The sequence below is a fragment of the Grammomys surdaster genome, unplaced genomic scaffold (genome assembly GCF_004785775.1).
Source record: "Grammomys surdaster isolate TR1022 unplaced genomic scaffold, NIH_TR_1.0 203, whole genome shotgun sequence".
Lineage (NCBI taxonomy): Eukaryota > Metazoa > Chordata > Mammalia > Rodentia > Muridae > Grammomys > Grammomys surdaster.
The window spans coordinates 784170-803146 of NW_021604648.1; the positions used below are offsets into that span (position 1 = coordinate 784170).

Below are 18977 nucleotides of genomic sequence, written 5' to 3' on the forward strand. Positions count from 1 at the left end.
CTAACATGGCAACATCAGGTTGCAAATTGACATTTTTAAATTAGGGTTTTTGTCTTTTGGGTTTTTTTTTTTAATAATATAAACATGCTGATTTTAAATCCCATCTGGCTACATGGTGCAGCTGCCATGAATGAATTCCCAATTAAGCACATGGTTGAAGCATTCAAAACTGCCATGTGCCATCAACTGCAATAGCATGAATGCAGAAGCCCTTACATGTCCGTGCTAATAGAAGAGGATTTCTTAGTCTGTCCTAGAAAGGAAGGGACATACAGGTAAATGTAAAGATTGACCTCTTTACAACATGGATCTCACTCTCACGCTCTCTTCTTTGAAAGGCAGTAGCTGGCCTATCTTGCACAGTTCTTTAGCTCACCTAGTTTGCCTATCTCTATCCTCCTGTCCTTATATCAACAAAAACCTAAAAGGTAAATAAAGCTAAAACTAGCTTCAATTCCAACATTGGGTGTAGTGGCGCATGCCTGTAATCCCAGCACTCAGGAGCCTAAAGCAGAAAATCCTATGAACCAAGGCTACATAACAAGACTCTGTCAATCGATCAATCAATATAAAGAAATCAAATAAATAAATAAGTAAGCAAGCATATAGTTCAGAGGTAAAAACACTTGCCCAACACACCAGAGGTCACAAGTTTAATTTCCAGTATAGCCAATCAATCAAGTAAATTCTAACTCAATCTTTCACAAATGTGTGTGAATTTGGGCACATTTTTTTTCTTCTTTAAGCTGTATTTCCTCAAATATAAAATAATAATACCTAACCTTGCAGAGCTGTGGAAAGGATGAGAGAAAATGTACATAAAGCAGCTATAGATGTGTCTGGTTCCTATAGGAATTTAATAAACGTAACTACTTTAACATTCCTTTGTATCCAAATATGTCTTTTACTTACAAATTATGTACCTTAAGTTTAAAAGTTAAACTTTTATTTTAGTTCAGTATGGTGTTCCACCCCTTTCACTCCAGCACTCAGGAGGCAGAGACAGACAGATCCTTCCAAGTTCAGTTCCAGGACAGCCTGGTATACACAGCAAGTTCTAGGTCAGTCAGAATTACATAGTAAGACCCTACCTTTAAAAAAAAAAAAAAAAATCTGGCCTTAGTTCTCTTTACTGTCTTGCAAGATGGCGGGTGAAAAGGCAGAGAAGCCTGATACAAAGAAGAAACCTGCGGCCAAGAAGGCTGAAGATGACACTGCTGCCTCTGGTTCCTGGGCCTGTGGTGCAGCCAAAAAGGGTAACCCTAAGGCTAAAAAGCCCAGGAAGGGGAAGTCCCATTGCAGCCGAAACCCCATCCTGGTTAGAGGAATTGGCAGGTACTCCCAATCGGCTATGTATTCCAGAAAGGCCTTGTACAAAAGGAAATACTCAGCTGCCAAGACCAATGTTGAAAAGAAGAAAAAGGAGACAGTCCTTGCTACTGTCACAAAAACAGTTGGTGGGGACAAGAACGGTGGCACCCGGGTGGTGAAGCTTTGAAAAATACCTAGGTATCATCCTACCGAAGATGTGCCTTGGAAACCGCTGAGCCATGCAAATTGCCTTTCAGTGTGAGGAGGCTGCACTCCAGCATCACTCCTGGGACTGCCCTGATCATCCTCACCGGGCGCTACAGGGGCAAGAGAGTGGTTTTCCTGAGGCAGCTGGGCAGTGGCTTGCTACTTGTAACTGGACCTCTTGCCATCAACAGAGTTCCTCTGCGCAGAACACACCAGAAGTTTGTCATCGCCACCTCTACAAAAGTTGGTATCAGCGAAGTTAAAATCCCCAAACACCTGACTGACAATTACTTCAAGAAGCAGCGGTTACGGAAGTCCAGGCATCAGGAGGGCGAGATCTTCCACAAAGAGAAGAAATATGAAATTACAGAGCATCGAAAGGCTGATCAGAAAACTGTGGACTCGAAGATTTTGCTAAAGATTAAAGCTGTTCCTCAGCTCCAGGGCTACCTGACATCTCAGTTCTTCCTGACAAACAGGATGAATCTTCACAAACTGGTGTTCTAAACTGCTTACAACTTAATTAAACAGCTTCATATGTTTTTTAAAAATCTTATTTTAAGGATGAAATAAACTAATTCAGATAAAGGACTTAGAACATTGCCTCACAAATAATAGTCATTAATTGTTAACTGTTGTTGCTATTATCACAACATACTTCACATTAAGTCACAAATAAATATAAACATGTACTTATAGTTACACATAAATATACATATTTTATATGTATTTTAATATATGTATATATTTATTTACTTATTTGTTTGTTTATACACACAAATATAGAAAGCAAGAGATAAGATTTTGGTACATAATCCAGGCTGGCAGTCAACTCACTATGTATCTAAAGTTGGACTCAAACTCACAATCACTCTGCCTAAGCCTCTTGAGTAGAGCTTTAGGATTACAAAATGCACCCTTGAACCTGCCCTAAATATAATCTATAGTTGTCCTCTTCCTCCTCATGTAATATTTATCATGAAATCCTACACATGTGCTCAGTAAGTACCCATTGAGGTAAGTAATGAATGAATGGCTGAGTAAGTGAAGATATCACAAGTCATCACAGAGGCTGGACGTTGAAGGGTGGGAAGGTTTCCACTGCTATGGCTATAGCCATGATTATGTCAACTCTTTTAATTGGGTGTGGCTTACAGTTTCAGAGGTTTAGTCCAATGTCATCATGGTTGGAAGCATAGCAGTATGCAGACAGACATGGTGCTGGAGAAGGAGCTAAGAGTTCTACATCTTGACCCAAAGGCAGCACAATGAGCATAGCTTGAGCATAGGAGACCTCAAAGCCCACTCCCATAGTGACACACTTCCTCCAACAAGGCTTATCTACTGCAACAAGGCCACACCTCCTAATAGTGCCACTTCTTATGGGCCAAGCATTCAAACACAAGTCTATGGGGGCCATTCCTATTCAAACCACCACAGTATCCCAAACAGAGAAATAGGATGATTAAAAACATAGGAAGGTGAGTAGTCACACCAGACCTGGATTCTGGACTCAGGGAGCTATACAGATGAGGAGTCAGAAAGATTGTTAAACTCTGAGGGGATGGATGACTCCCAAGAAAAGAAACATTGTCCTCCAGACACAACAGAACTAATACCAATATGAACACACAGAGATCATGACACATGCACAAGGTCTGAACAGGTTCAAGCCGGACTGAGTCCCAGCACTGAGATGGGAAATTGGGCAGAATCTCCTAGATTAATCAAGAGGCTATCACCAACTGATGATCACTTGCAAAGGGAGAACCAGTTTTCACCAATGGAATCTCACTGTGTCTGTAAACCAACCTTACAGAGTAGACCGCGTGCCAAGCAGTCGATGGTCAGCACAAAACAAACTCAATGGTGTTTATGTTTTTGGCCTCATATTGTTTTGTTTGGTCATTTTTTGTCTTATTAGTCTTTTGTTTACATATTATGGTTTCTGATTTTGTGTTTTTATGGGGTTTGATTTGTTTATGTGTGTGTTTCTTGTGCTTTTTCATTCTTGCTATTACTTTTTTAAATTCTGGTTTGCTTTTTTTGGGGGGGCTGGGGAGAATCTGGGATGAGATGGGGGAAGGGAAACTGATCAGAATACATTGTATGAATTTTAAATTAAAAAAAGAAAGAAGGTGGAGAAATTACAAGTCATATATGAAAAATAAACTAAAATATGTAAATAAAATTAAATATATATGTGCACACACACATACACAGGGTTTGTAGGGTGGAGGTTGGGAGGATAAGACCAGGACAATAAATGATAAGTACTTTACCTGAGCTGAAACAACACGTAAGAAAGAATTAGGATTTGAGGCTAATGAGACAGCCAGAATTCAAATCATAAAAGAGCCTCATGTAGGTAAACTTTCAAACATTCCAAAGGAAATACTTCTTTGAACATGTATAATCTTTGCACAGTAATCATTCAGTTAGAATGTGCTATTTCACAAGTTATTTATATCTGTCTAGACTTATGTGCTAAGTAGGGAAGATATTATTGTGGGCCTGTTATAGAGGAATTTTAATCCAGCAACATGGCTTCTCTGGCAAGGGATCATATCCAAAGATCTGTGTGATCAGGCTGGAATGTAGACATACTATACACCTTTAATCCCTCTGGCTCAAATACAGACATATCCTTAGTATATACTTTTAATCCCAAACAATGTAGGTAAGGTTAGTTTACAGAAGGAAGCAGCCATGTTTGAAAGTGATTTAATTGAGTCTAATTGAGGGGCAGACAAAGTGACAAATCAGAGAAAGATTTGACAGAATGAGTCAGAGATAGGATATGCCCAACCCTTAAGGGAACAGTAAAGGAAAGAGAAGAGACTTAACAGAGCAGTGCAGGGAGCTAGAGAAATGGTTCAGTGGTTGAGTATACTGGCTGCTCTTCCAGAGGACCCAGGTTCAACTCCCATCACCCACATGGCAGCTCACAACTGTCTACAACTCCAGTTCCAGGGGATTCGACTCCCTCACAAAGACATATATACACACCAAACAACAATGCACATGAAATTAAAATAAATTTTTAAAAAAGGAGAGCAGCACAGTGAGAGAAAGTCATTTTCAGTTCAGTCAGTTCAGTCAGCTCAGTTGAGTGGAGTTGTTTGGTGTTGTCAGTTGGGAGTTGGATAAGAGGCAATGCAAAGGAGTTGAGTTTGTGGCAGTTCAGTTTGTGAAATTCAGAGGCAGATAGGTTACAAGTGAAGACAGAACAAGCCAGAGAATGAGAAGGAGCCAAAAGATTAGGTTACCAGAGTTAGTGTGAAGCTAAGCAGAGCAACTCAGTCAGAAACCAAGAGAAGCCAGTTTGAATCTATCAGCTTGAAGGGCAGTTTGGGCTAGAATAGCTGAGTTCAACCAGCTAACCAGAGTTCAGAAAGAGCTAGAAAGGGTGAGCTTATTCCACAGTAAGCCTCTGAGAGGACAATTACATCAGGTAAATAAAAGATACAGGTGGAAGAAGAGAACCTTGACCTCATGAAGGCTGGATGCCCCAGGGGGTGGGAATTTTGAGGGTGGGGAGGTGGGAGTGGGGGGGTGTAGATAGAGGTTACATCCACAGAGAAGAAGGAGGAGGGGCGAGGGGATTGGGGGTTCCGAGGGGGTGGTGGGGGATGGGGTAAGGGGACAACATAGGAAATGTAAATAAATCATCCAATAAAAAAAAGAAAAAAGAAAAGTTGGAAAAATAAATAAATAAAAGATACATTTACAGTCTGTTGTACAGATAAGAAACAGAACCCCCAATACACTAAAGGTTACAATTTCTCATGTATACTAAGAAACAGTATCCTATTTGGTTTCTCAGAAACTAATTCTGGATTTCCTTTCTTCAATTCTACTTTGTTTTCTGTCCATATGTTGAATATTACCTATAAGGTTGGTCAAATATTTCAAATCTCTAAAATTTCAAGGATGACTATGAATCAGAAGATATACTACTGAAATGAGGAAGGGTGTTTGTAGGGACTATGACCAAATGAGAAGAAATTGTCTCTCCTTTAGCAAAGCAGGAATAAGGGCTTGACTTGATCTGCCCTAAGTTAGAGAAAGTAACAAAGTCTGAATGCAACAACAGAGTAAGCCCCAACTATGGACAAATGAGGACAGAGGATACTGGAGGATCAACTAAGAAAGGCAGTGTGGGAGAACTGCAGGCATCTGCCCCTCTGGAGAGTACAACTAGGTACAGTTTTCCTGGAGAACATTCATTCTTTCACTTAGCAAATGGTTTGTTAATGCAATAATCTAAGGAAACAATTCAACTGTTACGTACAAACATCCTTAAAAACAACTCAACTCCTATTGTCTTTATTGTTTATCCTAAGAACGCTATCTAAAATACAGACCAGACAAGAATGGTGGTACACACCTGTAATCCTAGCACAAGGAAGCTGACACAAGAACTGGAGAGCTAGATTAGACACTGTCTCAAAATAAAGCAAACATATGAACAAAATGCTTATGGACATCTGGACATATTGACAACCAAAGATGTTTATTACAGTGTTGCTGGTAATATCCAGAGAAAAGAGAACAGTCCAAATACATAACAACAAGTTTCACCTGGCCAGGCTTCAATGACACTTAGATGTAATTCCAACACTCAGGAGACTGAACCAAAAGGTTTGAAAGCTTGATGTCAGTCTATGCAACATGTCAAGAGCCTGTCTCAAGAAATAAACAGCAACATAGGAGAGAGACACAGAGACAAACACACACAATCTTATCATGCAATGCAATATACTCATTAAAACTGAATATGTTGAATTTTCTTTTTGCCTTTTTTTCCAAAGATGATGTCACTGTATAGCCCTAGCTGTAGACCAGGCTGACTCACAGAGATAGTCTGCCTCTGCTTCTCAGGTGCTGAGATTAAAAGCATGTACCACTGCATCCTGCAAAATTCAGTGATTTTGAATGGAACTGAAACAAATATTAAACAAAGAACCTCCAAGGGGTCACAGATGAGCAAAATAGGGCTAATTTGAAGGCTTAGTTTCACAAACTTTGCCTAACAGCAATACAATTAACCTTTATTTGAATATATACCATATGACAGACACTGTGGCTGGAGATTTATAAACATTTTCTCTAGCATGCCACTCTGGCACATGTCAATGACTGCACTTAGAAAACTTGAAAAGTAGAAATCTTAAATTGGAGGCCAGCCTGGGTTATCTGGTGAGACTTTGTCCAAAACAACACTAATCTAATAGTACCCTTGAAGGTAAGCATTACAATGCTATTTTCACACTGACTTATCTAGGATAATTCATAGAGAAATGATAAAGTTTAACTTAGAATATAGATCGATACAACTCAGAACTCTTGAGAGAGTGGTAAGTTATTTCAAATAGTTGCCTATCTTCTTCTTCATCCAGTCCCTCTCTGTGCTATAACTGAGGCCTAGGCCCCTGACATGTCTCTCCAGTTCTACTAGAAGTTCCCAGCTGGAGAGGAATAAGTCGGAACTACCACCTAACACCCTTTTAGACAGTCTCCAGTGACAAAGATGAGGCTATACTGAGCCACTACTGTAAAACAGGGTTTCCACAGGTTCCCCAGATCCCACACTGACCAAATCTGAATTTGTAGGGATGTTTCCTCCAAGAGGGCAAGCACTCTTCTGGCAGTGCCTACACCATTACTGTGCTTAACAATGTTTCACTGAGTAATAAATATCCCTACACACTTTCTTTCCCCAGACCAGTTCTAGAAATCAACTTTTACCATTTTTCCTCAGGCTCTCACTTGCCATTATAGGCACCAACCACCAGAAATTCAAGACTAACCCAAAGAAGATCACATCAAGATATGGTGGCATAGGCCTGTAATGCCAGCACTCAAGACTGAGGCATATGGAAGTCAAAGAACAACTTTCTTGAGAGTTGGTTCTTTCTTTCCACCATGGGCTCCAAAGTGTCAGGCTTGGCAGCAAGTTCTCTTGCTCATTGATCCATGGCGCAGCCCTTGAGCATATTTCATAATCTAGCCTTGCTTAAGTCACACCCATCAGCAAAAAAAAAAAAAAAAAAAAAGAACTAATCCTCAGATGGTTCCAAGATACTTCTATATAGATTTACAATCATTTATCCCTTGCTTTGAGAGGTAGGCATTTATATCTCCTCAGTTTAAATAAATAGTATAAATAAATAGTAGGGCAGATGTGCACCAAGAGCTAAGATACCAGATTCCAAGTATATGCCTGTGCCTCGGGGCCACTCTCCCCAGTACCTGACTTGACTCAGCTGAGTATGGCATGTCTCTGGAGACCCAAAAGGTGCAGGTTGAACACTTAAGTATAAGGGACCCCCAGCTTAAACAGGAGTGTGGTGGTTTGAATATGATTGGCCAATGGGAAGTAGCACTATTAGAAGGTGTGGCCTTATTGGAGGAAGTTCATCGATGTCAGGTGTGATGATAATGAACTGAACCTCTAACACTGTAAGCCAGCCTCAATTAAATGTTTGCCTTTGTAAGAGTTGCCTGGGTCATGGGTGTCTCATCACAGCAATAAAACCCTAAGACAAGGAGTACTTGCTTTAGTACAATGATCCCAAACACGAAACACACATCAAAGATCCAGCCTTTATTTGTTGGACCTACACAAAATCAGCAAATATTTATGCTAATTTCAGACCCACTCCTAAGAACTTGTTTTTAGGAGCTGTGGCACCATTTGGGCCCTTCATCTTCTAGTATTGTATTTTCAAAACACACATGGACAAAAAGGAAAGACTTCCTGGATAGGAAGGAAAATTGGACCAAACATTTAACCTCTCCTACTAAGTTTGACAAGGATGACTCTAATTCTTGGATGAATAAATATGCTATTAATCACTGAAAAAAAAATAGTGGAAGGATATCACCAGAAAAACAAGTCACTTTCTTGTATTTCTATCTGAGCTGAGAACACTTATCAAGGTTGGCAGCATTCTTCTCATGCTTTCTTAGTCACACTTTGGGCAAGTACACACTCCCTATGCACAAACCAAGCTGGCCTTGAATTCACAGAGCTTCCTCCTACCTCTGCCTCCAGAGTGCTGGAGTTAAAGGCATTGGATCATCATGCCTACCCTCACATGTCCATTCTTAAACCAGTCACTATTGGTAGACTTGAGATTAGGATCAAAAGCTGGTTTATAAAAGTTGTCATTGGCTATATTTGCAGCGGTGGGATTTGAACTCAGGACTTTCTGTATACTAGGCAAGCATCATCTCAATGAAGCTACATCTCCAGTTCTTTAGACTAAAACAGAAAGCAGCCAACACACATCCATCACACACCTATCACCTCAAGGACACAGAAGACAATGAACAGGAGGAAAGTAAATGACCTCTAAGCCCCAATGTTCCCTTCATGAGACAGGGAAATGAAAGATATTCATCCGGGCTGGAGAGATGGCTCAGTGGTTAAGAGCACTGACTGCACTTCCAGAGGTCCTGAGTTCAAATCCCAGCAACCACATGGTGGCTCACAACCATCTGTAATGAGATCTGATGCCCTCTTCTGGTGTGTCTGAAGACAGCTACAGTGTATTCATATATAATAAATAAATCTTAAAAAAAAAAAAAAAAAGAAAAGAAAGAAAGATATTCATCCAAAGTCTGTGGAAAGAACTCAAGAAGGCTCCAGAGACTCGTCTTAATCATAACACTATATGAAGGCTAAATTTGCTATGTAGTTATGGAATTGCAGAACGATGACATGCAGTGTTAACTTCTCCAAAAGGAAACCACCACTATGGAGGGGCTGCGATCTGTCCAAAGCTTCACACTGTGCCTGTGTAGAGAGGTTGCTATAGGAATAAGATCACTAAGTCCCACCCTGTCCCTTGAAAAAGTGACAGGCTGCTTCAGCTCAATGTTTTTGCCTTTCATTCCTGTCCCTAAACAAAGCACTAGTCTCTGTCCTTGAAAAGATGCTGATAAGGTTTGGAAAACCTAGGTCAGGTACTATACTCCCAACCTCAGCAATTTCACCAGGCTACCTTTAACATCATCTTCAAGTAGTACAGCCATCCAACCCCTGATTTCTGCACACCAGGAATTTATTAACCATCTCGATAAAATTAGAGTCCAGAAATAAATCTACACAGTTATAGCCAAAGTGTTAAAACCAATCCAAAAGGAAAGAATACTCTTGGCCAGTCAGTGGTGGTGCATATCTTTAGTTCCAGAACTTGGGAGGCAGAGGCAGGCAGATCTCTGAGTTTGAGGCCAGCCTGGTCTATAGAGTGAGTTCCAGGATAGCCAGGGCTACACAGAGAAACCCTGTCCCTGGAGAAAGAAAACAAAAGTTTATAACAGCTTCATTTATAGTAGAAAATTAGGACTATCAACTCAAATAATCTTGAACAGATGAATGACTACACCACCCCTCTATATCCTTATGAGAGAATACTACTCAGTAACAAAAAGGAACAAAACAGGGACTGGAGGCAGCTGGCACAGCACCACTTTATTATCTGATTAGGGAATGAGGACTGAATACCTAGCAACACCTATCCCCAAAAGGAACAAAACAAAGATACATGCAATAACCTAGGTGAGTGTCTCAAGGACATCATGCTTTGTAAAGTCAATCTCAAAAGATAATAAACTACATGATTCCATTTATGCATCATTCTCAAAAGGACAAAATTAAACAGATAAAGAGTATACTTGTATTGCCAGCGGATAAGGACTGAGTTGGGTGAGAAGGAAGGTATGGTCATAAATATAATGATGTAGCACAAGAGAGTTTCCTTTTGGTGATAGAACATGTCAGTATCTTTAATTGTGGTAGTGATTACACCAATCTGTACAAGAAATAAAACTATACAGAACTATACACATATGTATGATTTCTCAGACAGTGGTAAAAGGTGAATAAAGTCTGTGGTTCATTTAATAGTATCCACTGTTGTCATAGATCTAGCTTTAGTATTACTTTACTTTGTTTATGATGTCACAATAGAAAAAGCTAGGAAAGAATAGAAAGAACCCTGTGCACTATTCTTCAAGTGCTGGGCATTGAACCTAGGCACTTGTATAGGATAGGCAGGAACTTCACCACTAACCTATACCCAAGCCTTTCTATGTACTATTTGATGCAACTTCCTTTTAATTTATAATGGCTTAAAAATAAACAGATTTTCTTTAAGAAGCGATACAATTCAACCAACATCTGAGTACCAACAGTATGTCAAAACGATATGACAAAATACAGTGCAAGTGTCACACATTCAACAATTGAATGATATTCATTGAACATACATACAAAGTAAGATATAAATAAAATCCCTGAAACTTTTAAATTTTGAATATCCCTAACCTAATTATTGTAAAAATTAAGATACTTTTTGCTAAAGCTAGTCTGTTAACAAGTTTCTCTAACGTAACAATTATAATTAACCACATATAATTAGATACATGTATACCTAATAACATACCAAAGGGAGGTACAGAATGAAGTGTTTGTTTCTGTCAGCTTTTCTAACCATGCAGCTTTGTGCAGGAAGCCTCTATTGCTGTAAACAGCATGACCAAAAGCAAATTGGGGAGGAAAGGGTTTATGTGGCTTACAGTTTACAGCCTATCACTGAGAGACATCAGGGCAGGAACTCAAAGCAGGAACCTAAAGCAGGAACCTCAGAGGAGTGCTACTGCCTACTTACTGGCTTGCTTTCCATGAATAGATTTCAACCTTCTTTCTTATACAACCAGGACCATTCCCATGGCTGGGCCCTTCCACATGAATCATTAATCAAAAACAAAAAACAAACAAACAAAACAAACAAACAAACAAACAAAACCTGATAAGCTTGCCTACAGACCACTCTGATGGAGGCATTTTCTCAACCCAGGTTCCTCTACCCAGATGACTTTGTCAAGAAGACAAAAACCTAACCAGAACACCACTTTTCTAACCTGAAGTTTCCTCACCTGTAAAATGCAGAACATGGTTATAATACCCTTCTTAGAACTATAATAACAATTATAACAAAGGAAACAGCTGGCCAAACCGTAAAGCATTGTGCAAATGTTAGTTACTACATTCCTTACTCTTTAAGGAGAGATGTTTCAGAAATTTATTTGAGTCTACTTTATAAACAGCAGTATTCTCAACGCTCCAAAACAGAGACTACATTTTCGTTTGGACCTGAAACAATCAAAACAGTTCCCTGAGAAGGCTTATAAAAACAATACCACATTAAACATTGGTGATTTGTTTTAAAAGCTGGTATGCAATTAAGAGGATTCCGCTGTTTCACCGAGCTCCTGTGGCATCCAATTAAGTAATAACATGAGCGAGGAGCTCTTAATTATGGAGGAAAACTTCCACAAGCCAGTGACAGGTGTGCAGGGCTCAAGCTGCGATCAAAATAGTTGACTACAGCATTAATTCCTCCCTTTCCTTTTTCCCAAAGACACTTTACTTTGCATGTAATTAGTTGGAATGTAAACCAGACCCAATGACTGCAGTATTTCAAGCTTTATTACCTTTTATCTCGTTAACTTCCACCAATTGGGTTTTAAAGGATTAACACCAAAACAGATGGTTTAAACCCACTGTAAGTGAGCTTCAGTGATCAGAAATTATAATGGCCAGACTAAATTTATACTCATCACCGAGATGTGCACCATTTTTCCCTAAACAGTGCCTATTGTAAACAGAAATTACCCCACTCTTCATTTTCATGTACTTTGTAAAATCAAGGGGATGCCTTTTTTTTTCTAATTGGCCTACATTTCCCAAAAATTTTAAAACAAAGTTTTTGTCTCTTAAAGTAAATGTGAAAATAAACCAAATATCTAGCAATTCTTTTTTTTTTGTTTTTTTTTTTGTTTTTTTTTGTTTTTGTTTTTCGAGACAGGGTTTCTCTGTGTAGTCCTGGCTGTCCTGGAACTCACTCTGTAGACCAGGCTGGCCTCGAACTCAGAAATTCACCTGTCTCTGCCTCCCAAGTGCTGGGATTAAAGGCGTGCGCCACCACTGCCCGGCTAGCAATTCTTTATATTCTAAATTATAAGCAAACTATAGTAGCATTTGAGTAAAGAGCCAAAAAGTACATTCCTCAAATATAAATCAGAAAAATAATTTCCCCACAGTTTGATTGCCCTAAGTTCAAAACTTGACTTTTCAAAGAGATGAACTTTTACAGGTATTGATAAAACTATTCATGTTAACCCTAAATACACAAAAAGATAGTGATGCTACAAAAGCGCCCATTAGTTCAAAAAGCCATCTTCAAGCATCTTCTTGACTGCCAAAGGAAAACAGCTCCTGAAAGATCAGATGCCCAAATTTGGTTTTGGAAAAACTCTTGAGAAATATGTACATAGTTAACATGGAATGAGTCATTATAATAAGAAAAACTCAGGATTAGGCTTCAAGTATTAGTCTGTCACATTCCATTTAAGCAGTTATTGAGTAGCCACTCTACCAGAGGACCAACTGCTGGTGATTAAAGGCAAACATATTAACAATACAGCACCTCCAGCATTACCAATGGCAAGCATCAACACAGAAGCATGAAGAGAAACAGCAAACCTTACCTGGAAAAGAGAGCAACAGCTTTACTGAGGAAGTATGGCCAAGCTGAGAGAGGATCAGGAGCCATTTGAACAGAAACAAAGACTCGAGCAAAGATGTAGCAACAGAAGAGTAAACAGTGAGGAGCAGGGACTACAGATGACTTGGCAAGCTTGGGCTGAGAAGAGTGAGTTTGGCAGCACTGGGGGGAAATGAAAGCTGTTGTCCAGACAGAGATGCTAAAGACTGAGCTAAGGCTGTGGGGATGGAGAAGGGCACAGATCTAAAAAATGCTGAGGTGATAATATCTGCCCAGCTTAGTTATATTGGACAGGAAGATAGCAAAATTCTTGGCCTGGGTGAGAAAGCAGTGTCTCACTAAGGTAAGAAACATGAAGAGAAGGTTTGGAAAATAAGATACCAAGTTTAGTTTTAAGATATCCTTGTAACCAGTCATTTCATACTTCAAATCCAGTTTCTCAGTTGACAAAACAGTTATTAGATCTACGTCAAAGTTTCTGGTGAGAATTAGATAAAATAATGGAAGGAAGAGGGTTATAAAATCATTGCCTGCTAACAACAACTCAGGAAGACTGCTAACGGTATCCATTTTTCCTCCCATTCTCACTCTCTGCCAAGATTTAACTGGGCACAAGCAACTCTGCCAGAAACTGTGTTCCCCAGTAGTATTTACAACTAGGCATGTCACAGTTCTAAATATAATGAATGAAATGCCAGAAAAAAACGGAATACACCTTCCGGCTCATTAGGAGGAAGAGGTCTTAGAAACTGAACCCGGATCCTAATGGATGTTAACCACATACTCTACCAGTGAGCTACACTATCAGCTCTTCAGTCTCTTTCCTTAGAGAATAATATACATCCCTCTCTTTCTTTTCCCTTCCCAGAGACTAGAAGGTGAATGTGTTATAACAAGTTGCCTGTGAAGATGCAAATAAAAGCAATGGGAAAGAGGGATGGAGGTTCCCCTGGATGATTTCAAGGAGCAGAACCTCTGACTACTTTGGCAATAATCATCTTACTTCTGAGTGTTACATAAAAGATAAATTTCTATACTTTCTTAGCCACTAACTGTCTGGTTCTCTGTTTCAGCAATTAGTCTGAACTCTTAACTATATAACATCAATGCTTATAAAATCTGCAAAGAGGACTAGTAAGATGGCTCAGGGAGTAAAAGTGCTTATTGAACAAGCCTGGTGAACTGAATTAGACACACACACACACACACACACACACACACACAATTTAAATTTAAAATCTGTAAGAAAAATAACCAAGATATTTCAGAGCCCTAAAAATCGACTAGCTATTCATACTACTATCAAGATTAAGGAGGTGTTTGTGAGCACACATGTGTGCACGCACACACACAATGAAATGAGCTGAATTAATATATGCTAAGCCATAGAGCAGGCCCAGAACTGTAGCCAACTATTCATGATTCAGAACTGTGGGGCTGGAAAGATGGCTCAGCAGTTAACTGTGTCTGCTGCTCTTGTAAAGGACTGAAGTTTGGTTCCCAGCATCCACACCAGATAGCTTACAACTATAGCTCTGGGGGATCAGAAGACACTCTCTTCTTGCTTCCAACGGCACCTGTGCATATGTGGGCACACACACACAATTTTTTTTTTTTTTTTGGTTTTTTTGAGACAGGATTTCTCTATGTAGCCCTGGCTGTCCTGGAACTCACTCTGTAGACCAGGCTGGCCTCGAACTCAGAAATCCACCTGTCTCTGCCTCCCAAGTGCTGGTATTAAAGGCATGCATCACCACTGCCCGGCTACAATTTTTTTTTAAAGATTCAAAGCTCTGAGCTGGGCATGGTGATACATGCCTTTAATTCAAGCACTTGGAAGGCAGATCTCTGTGAATTATAGGCCAGTCTGATCCACACAGAAAGTGCCGAGCCAGCTAGGTCTACAGAGTGAGGCCCTAGCTCAAAAATAAAACCCCTAACTTTTATAATATCTTGTAATAAACAGATTACTTAATGACAAACAAATCTGCAAACAGGAACAACAAAAATGGCTGACAGTCTTAGGTGAGGAATAACTTACCAGAACATAAACAAGCACATCAAATGAAAATAAGCGATTAAAAATTTTCAAATATTTTGAACTATAGTCATATGCAAAAATAGTGACTCTGACATGACTGTATTCAGATGTGAAAGTGCCTATAAGTTAAATCAGTACAATTGGCTTCTACTCAAGAATAAGGAAGATGGCTCTTCATGGAACTAGCCCTTGAGCTGTTTGATTCTGTTGAGCTGTTGCAATTAAAGCTCACAATTTTTCTTCTTTATATTTTTGGTTGTGAGCCTAGCCTTTAGCAGCTAAGCCATCTCTCCAGCCCAATTTTTCTTCTTTAAAAGGAAAGGGATACAACACATATTTGCAGGACAGAAGACTCAGAGTCCCTGAGCCTGAGGTGATATCACCTTGGGGCATTAGCTATCCTTGACATCACCAAAGTGAGCAAGTAATTTCCAAAGAAAAAAATTATGGTAAATATAAGGAAACCTAGATTCTAATCCCAGGTTCTTCATTTTTAAACTGTATGTCCTTGAACAGATTAATACTTGTTCGGATTTCTGTTCCTTATCTGTAGTATAAGAGCAATAAAACAAGAATAAGCTCTTCCAGCTCTATGAAATTCCAAAGTTTGCAAAATTTTTCATAGGGTTAAAAAGCTTCTAGGGGTAAGTATGGTGGCACATACTTTTAATCTCAATACTTGGAAGATAGAAAGAGGCAGGAGGACTCCCACAAGTTTGAGGCTATCCTGATCTATATGTGATTTCTAGGCCAGCCAGGGCCATAAAGCAAACTGTGTTTCAAAAAAAATCACAAACTAAAAGATAAAACTTCTATTATTTTAATGCCAATTTTAAAAACAAGCTTGAAGCTAGAGAAGCAGTCCAGTGGTTACGAGTGGGCTTACAGAGAGCCCAAGTTTGGTTCCCACCACACAACACATGCCAGGAAGCTCACAACTGCCTGTAACACTCTGAGAGGGGTCAGACTTCCTCCTCTGGCTTCTGTGGAACTGCACTCCCAGGCACATAACCCACATATGTATACAGCATAATTTAAAACAATAAGCATTTTTTTAAAAGAGAGAGCAAGCAAGATTCCAAGTGGGATGTGTTGGCTCATGCCTATAACCTAGAACTTCCGGTAGGCTGAGGCAGGAGAGCTGCTTTAAATTAATCTCAAATACCAGGCTAGCCAGGCTATACAGTGCAACCCTATAGCCTTAAAAGTATTCGGGGGGGGGGGGGGGAGAGGGGAGTGAGAGACAGATAACAAAAGAACTCACAGAATATATCATCACTTCAATTTCTTCATTTAAAATGCAGTTAAGAAAAATATTAGAAAACTAATTTGCTAGTGTCTTACTTTCTTTACAGAAAACAAATCTGACAAGGCAATTAAAGGAGTTCAGTAAGATTAAATTCACCCAGACGTAAAGAAAAACGTTTCCTCAAGCGTTACAGATGCTTAAATATAAACCCTCTATTTTTCTATTTATTCTTCTCTCATGTATTATATCCCAACCACAGTTTTCCCTCCCTCCTCTCCTCCTAGCCCCCACCCCTTCTCCTCCAGATGCACTGTTCTATTTCCCTTCAGGAAAGGGCAGGCCTCCCGGGGATATCAACCAAACATGGCCTATCAAGTTGTAATAAGACTAGGCACCTCTCTCATATTAAGGCTGTACAAGGCAACTCACAAGGAGGAAAATGATCCCAAAAGCAAGCAAGAGTCAGGAACAGCCCCTGCTCCCACTGCTAGGAGTCCCACAAGAAGACCAAGCTCCTACACAACATACATGCAGAGGACCTAGGTCAGTCTCACAAAGGCTCCTTGAGTGCCAGTTCAGTCTCTGTGAGCCCCTAGGAGCCCTGGTTAGTTGATTCTGTGGTTTTCTAGAGATATCTTTGACACTTCTGGCTCCTAAATCCCTTTCTCCCCTTCTTCAGGATTCCCCAAGCTCCCCCTATTGTTTGGCTGTGGGTCTCTGTATCTGCTCCCACCAGCTGCTAGATGAAACCTCTCTAATGACAGTTATGCTAGGCTCCATAAATCCTCTCTTATATGAAGATTTTAGACAGTTAACTTAAACTGGCTTAAATATTAAATGTCATTATAATTAGGGTTACTGTAATTCTCAAATAGAATCAAATAGTGACCAAGAATGTTTCAGGACAAAGCAGAGGTTATAAAAGTAAACTAGCAATTTTGGCTTTATCACTCTCTGGTAATACCAGACTTAGCATCAATCCTCTTACTCATGCATTCCTCCTAACGTTTACAGAAAATACTGTGCCAAATAATAACCATTCTCCCTTCACCCTCAACATTGTCTTCTCTAACCTTAAACAGCCCTTAGAGTTGATCTACCAGGAAGTTTGTGCCTTGGACTTAAAAAAAGAAAGGCGCATAGGAAAGAGTTTCTGTTGCTGTTTTTTGTTTTAAAGATTTAACTTTAGCCCAGTGGTGCATGACTTTAATCCACATGGGAGACAGAGACAGGTTGATCTCTGAGTTCCAGGACAGCCATGGCCACAAAAAAAGCAGAAATCACTCTTAATCACTGAGTTAATTTTCTGGCCCAGAAAAGGAAAAAAAATATTTTTATTTTTATTTTTAAAGTGTAAGTGTATTTTGCCTAAATGTGTGTCGCACTGTTTGTGAGCCTGATGCTCAAAGAACCTGAACAGAGAATCAGATTCCCTGAGACCAGACTTACAGGTAATCACGAATGCTGGGAATTGAAGCCAGGTCCTCTGAAAGAGCAGCATGTGCTCTTAAGTGCTGCACCATCTCTCTAGCCTGGCCCAAGTTTTTTTTAAAAGCTAATAATTCTTTAGCCTTTAAATGAAAAAAATGTATTACCCTAAATGAAAGAACTGATTTTCCATATAAACAAGTACTATGATGTATTTCTAAGAAAATAGATTTGAAGCTCTAACCAACAGCTGAAAAGTATGAAAAGTATGATGGGACAAAAAAATGGAGGATTTGGAGTCAGAAGGTCTGGAATTTAGGGTCCAGATTCTGTACTTAGGTTTTGTATAATTACCTCATTTCACTTCTTACTTACAGAATGGATACAAAATAATAAGGTAGAAAATACTGCATGGGCCAGCAAGATGGCTCCGCAGGGCAAGGTGGCTACCATCACCCCTAATGGCCTGAGTTCAATCTCTGCAACTCACATGGTGGAAGAAATACAGATTCCTGCAAGCTGTCTTCTGACCTCCACGTACATTCCATGACACATGGATTCACACACACACACACAAATAAATAATAAAAATTTTAAATACATTTCATAGTAAACATGGTGGCACAGGCCTATAAGCTCAGTACCTGAAAGGCAGACATAGAAGGATTGTGAGTTCAAGACCAGCATGAACTACATAGCAAGCTTCTATCTCCAATAATGGAGAATGAGGTATGTGAGGGAAGAAGTATATTCCATATATAACATCTGTCATGTAAGTTATTTATTTTCTGATTCTTTTTTTTCAAGATAAGGTCTTGCTATGTAATACCTGGCTAGCTGGTACTCACTATGTAGCCCAAGCTGGTCTAATTCAGGTCAGTACTCCTGTCTCAGCATCCTAAGTTTATGCCACCACACCCACATTTATATAAATTGTTTTTTAGAAAAAATATAATTGGGGCTGGAGAGACAGCTCAGAGATTAAGAACACTGGTTGCTCTCCGGAGGTCCTGAGTTCAATTCCCAGCAACCACATGGTGGCTCATGACCATCTGTAAGGAGATCTGATGCCCTCTTCTGGTGTGTCTGAAGACAGCAACAGTGTACTCATACATGAAAGAAAGAAAGAAAGAAAGAAAGAAAGAAAGAAAGAAAGAAAGAA

The 18977-nt window shown here is 39.6% G+C and overlaps 1 protein-coding gene and 2 pseudogenes across 1 annotated transcript in view; 2 read left to right on the forward strand and 1 right to left on the reverse strand.

The window, feature by feature from the left end:
* Fam168a (family with sequence similarity 168 member A) overlaps positions 1–18977 on the reverse strand; it is a 143291-nt gene that overhangs the window by 101858 nt on the left and 22456 nt on the right. The window lies entirely within an intron of this gene.
* Positions 1145–2025, forward strand: LOC114623904 (annotated as a pseudogene).
* On the forward strand, positions 5637–8328 carry LOC114623886 (annotated as a pseudogene).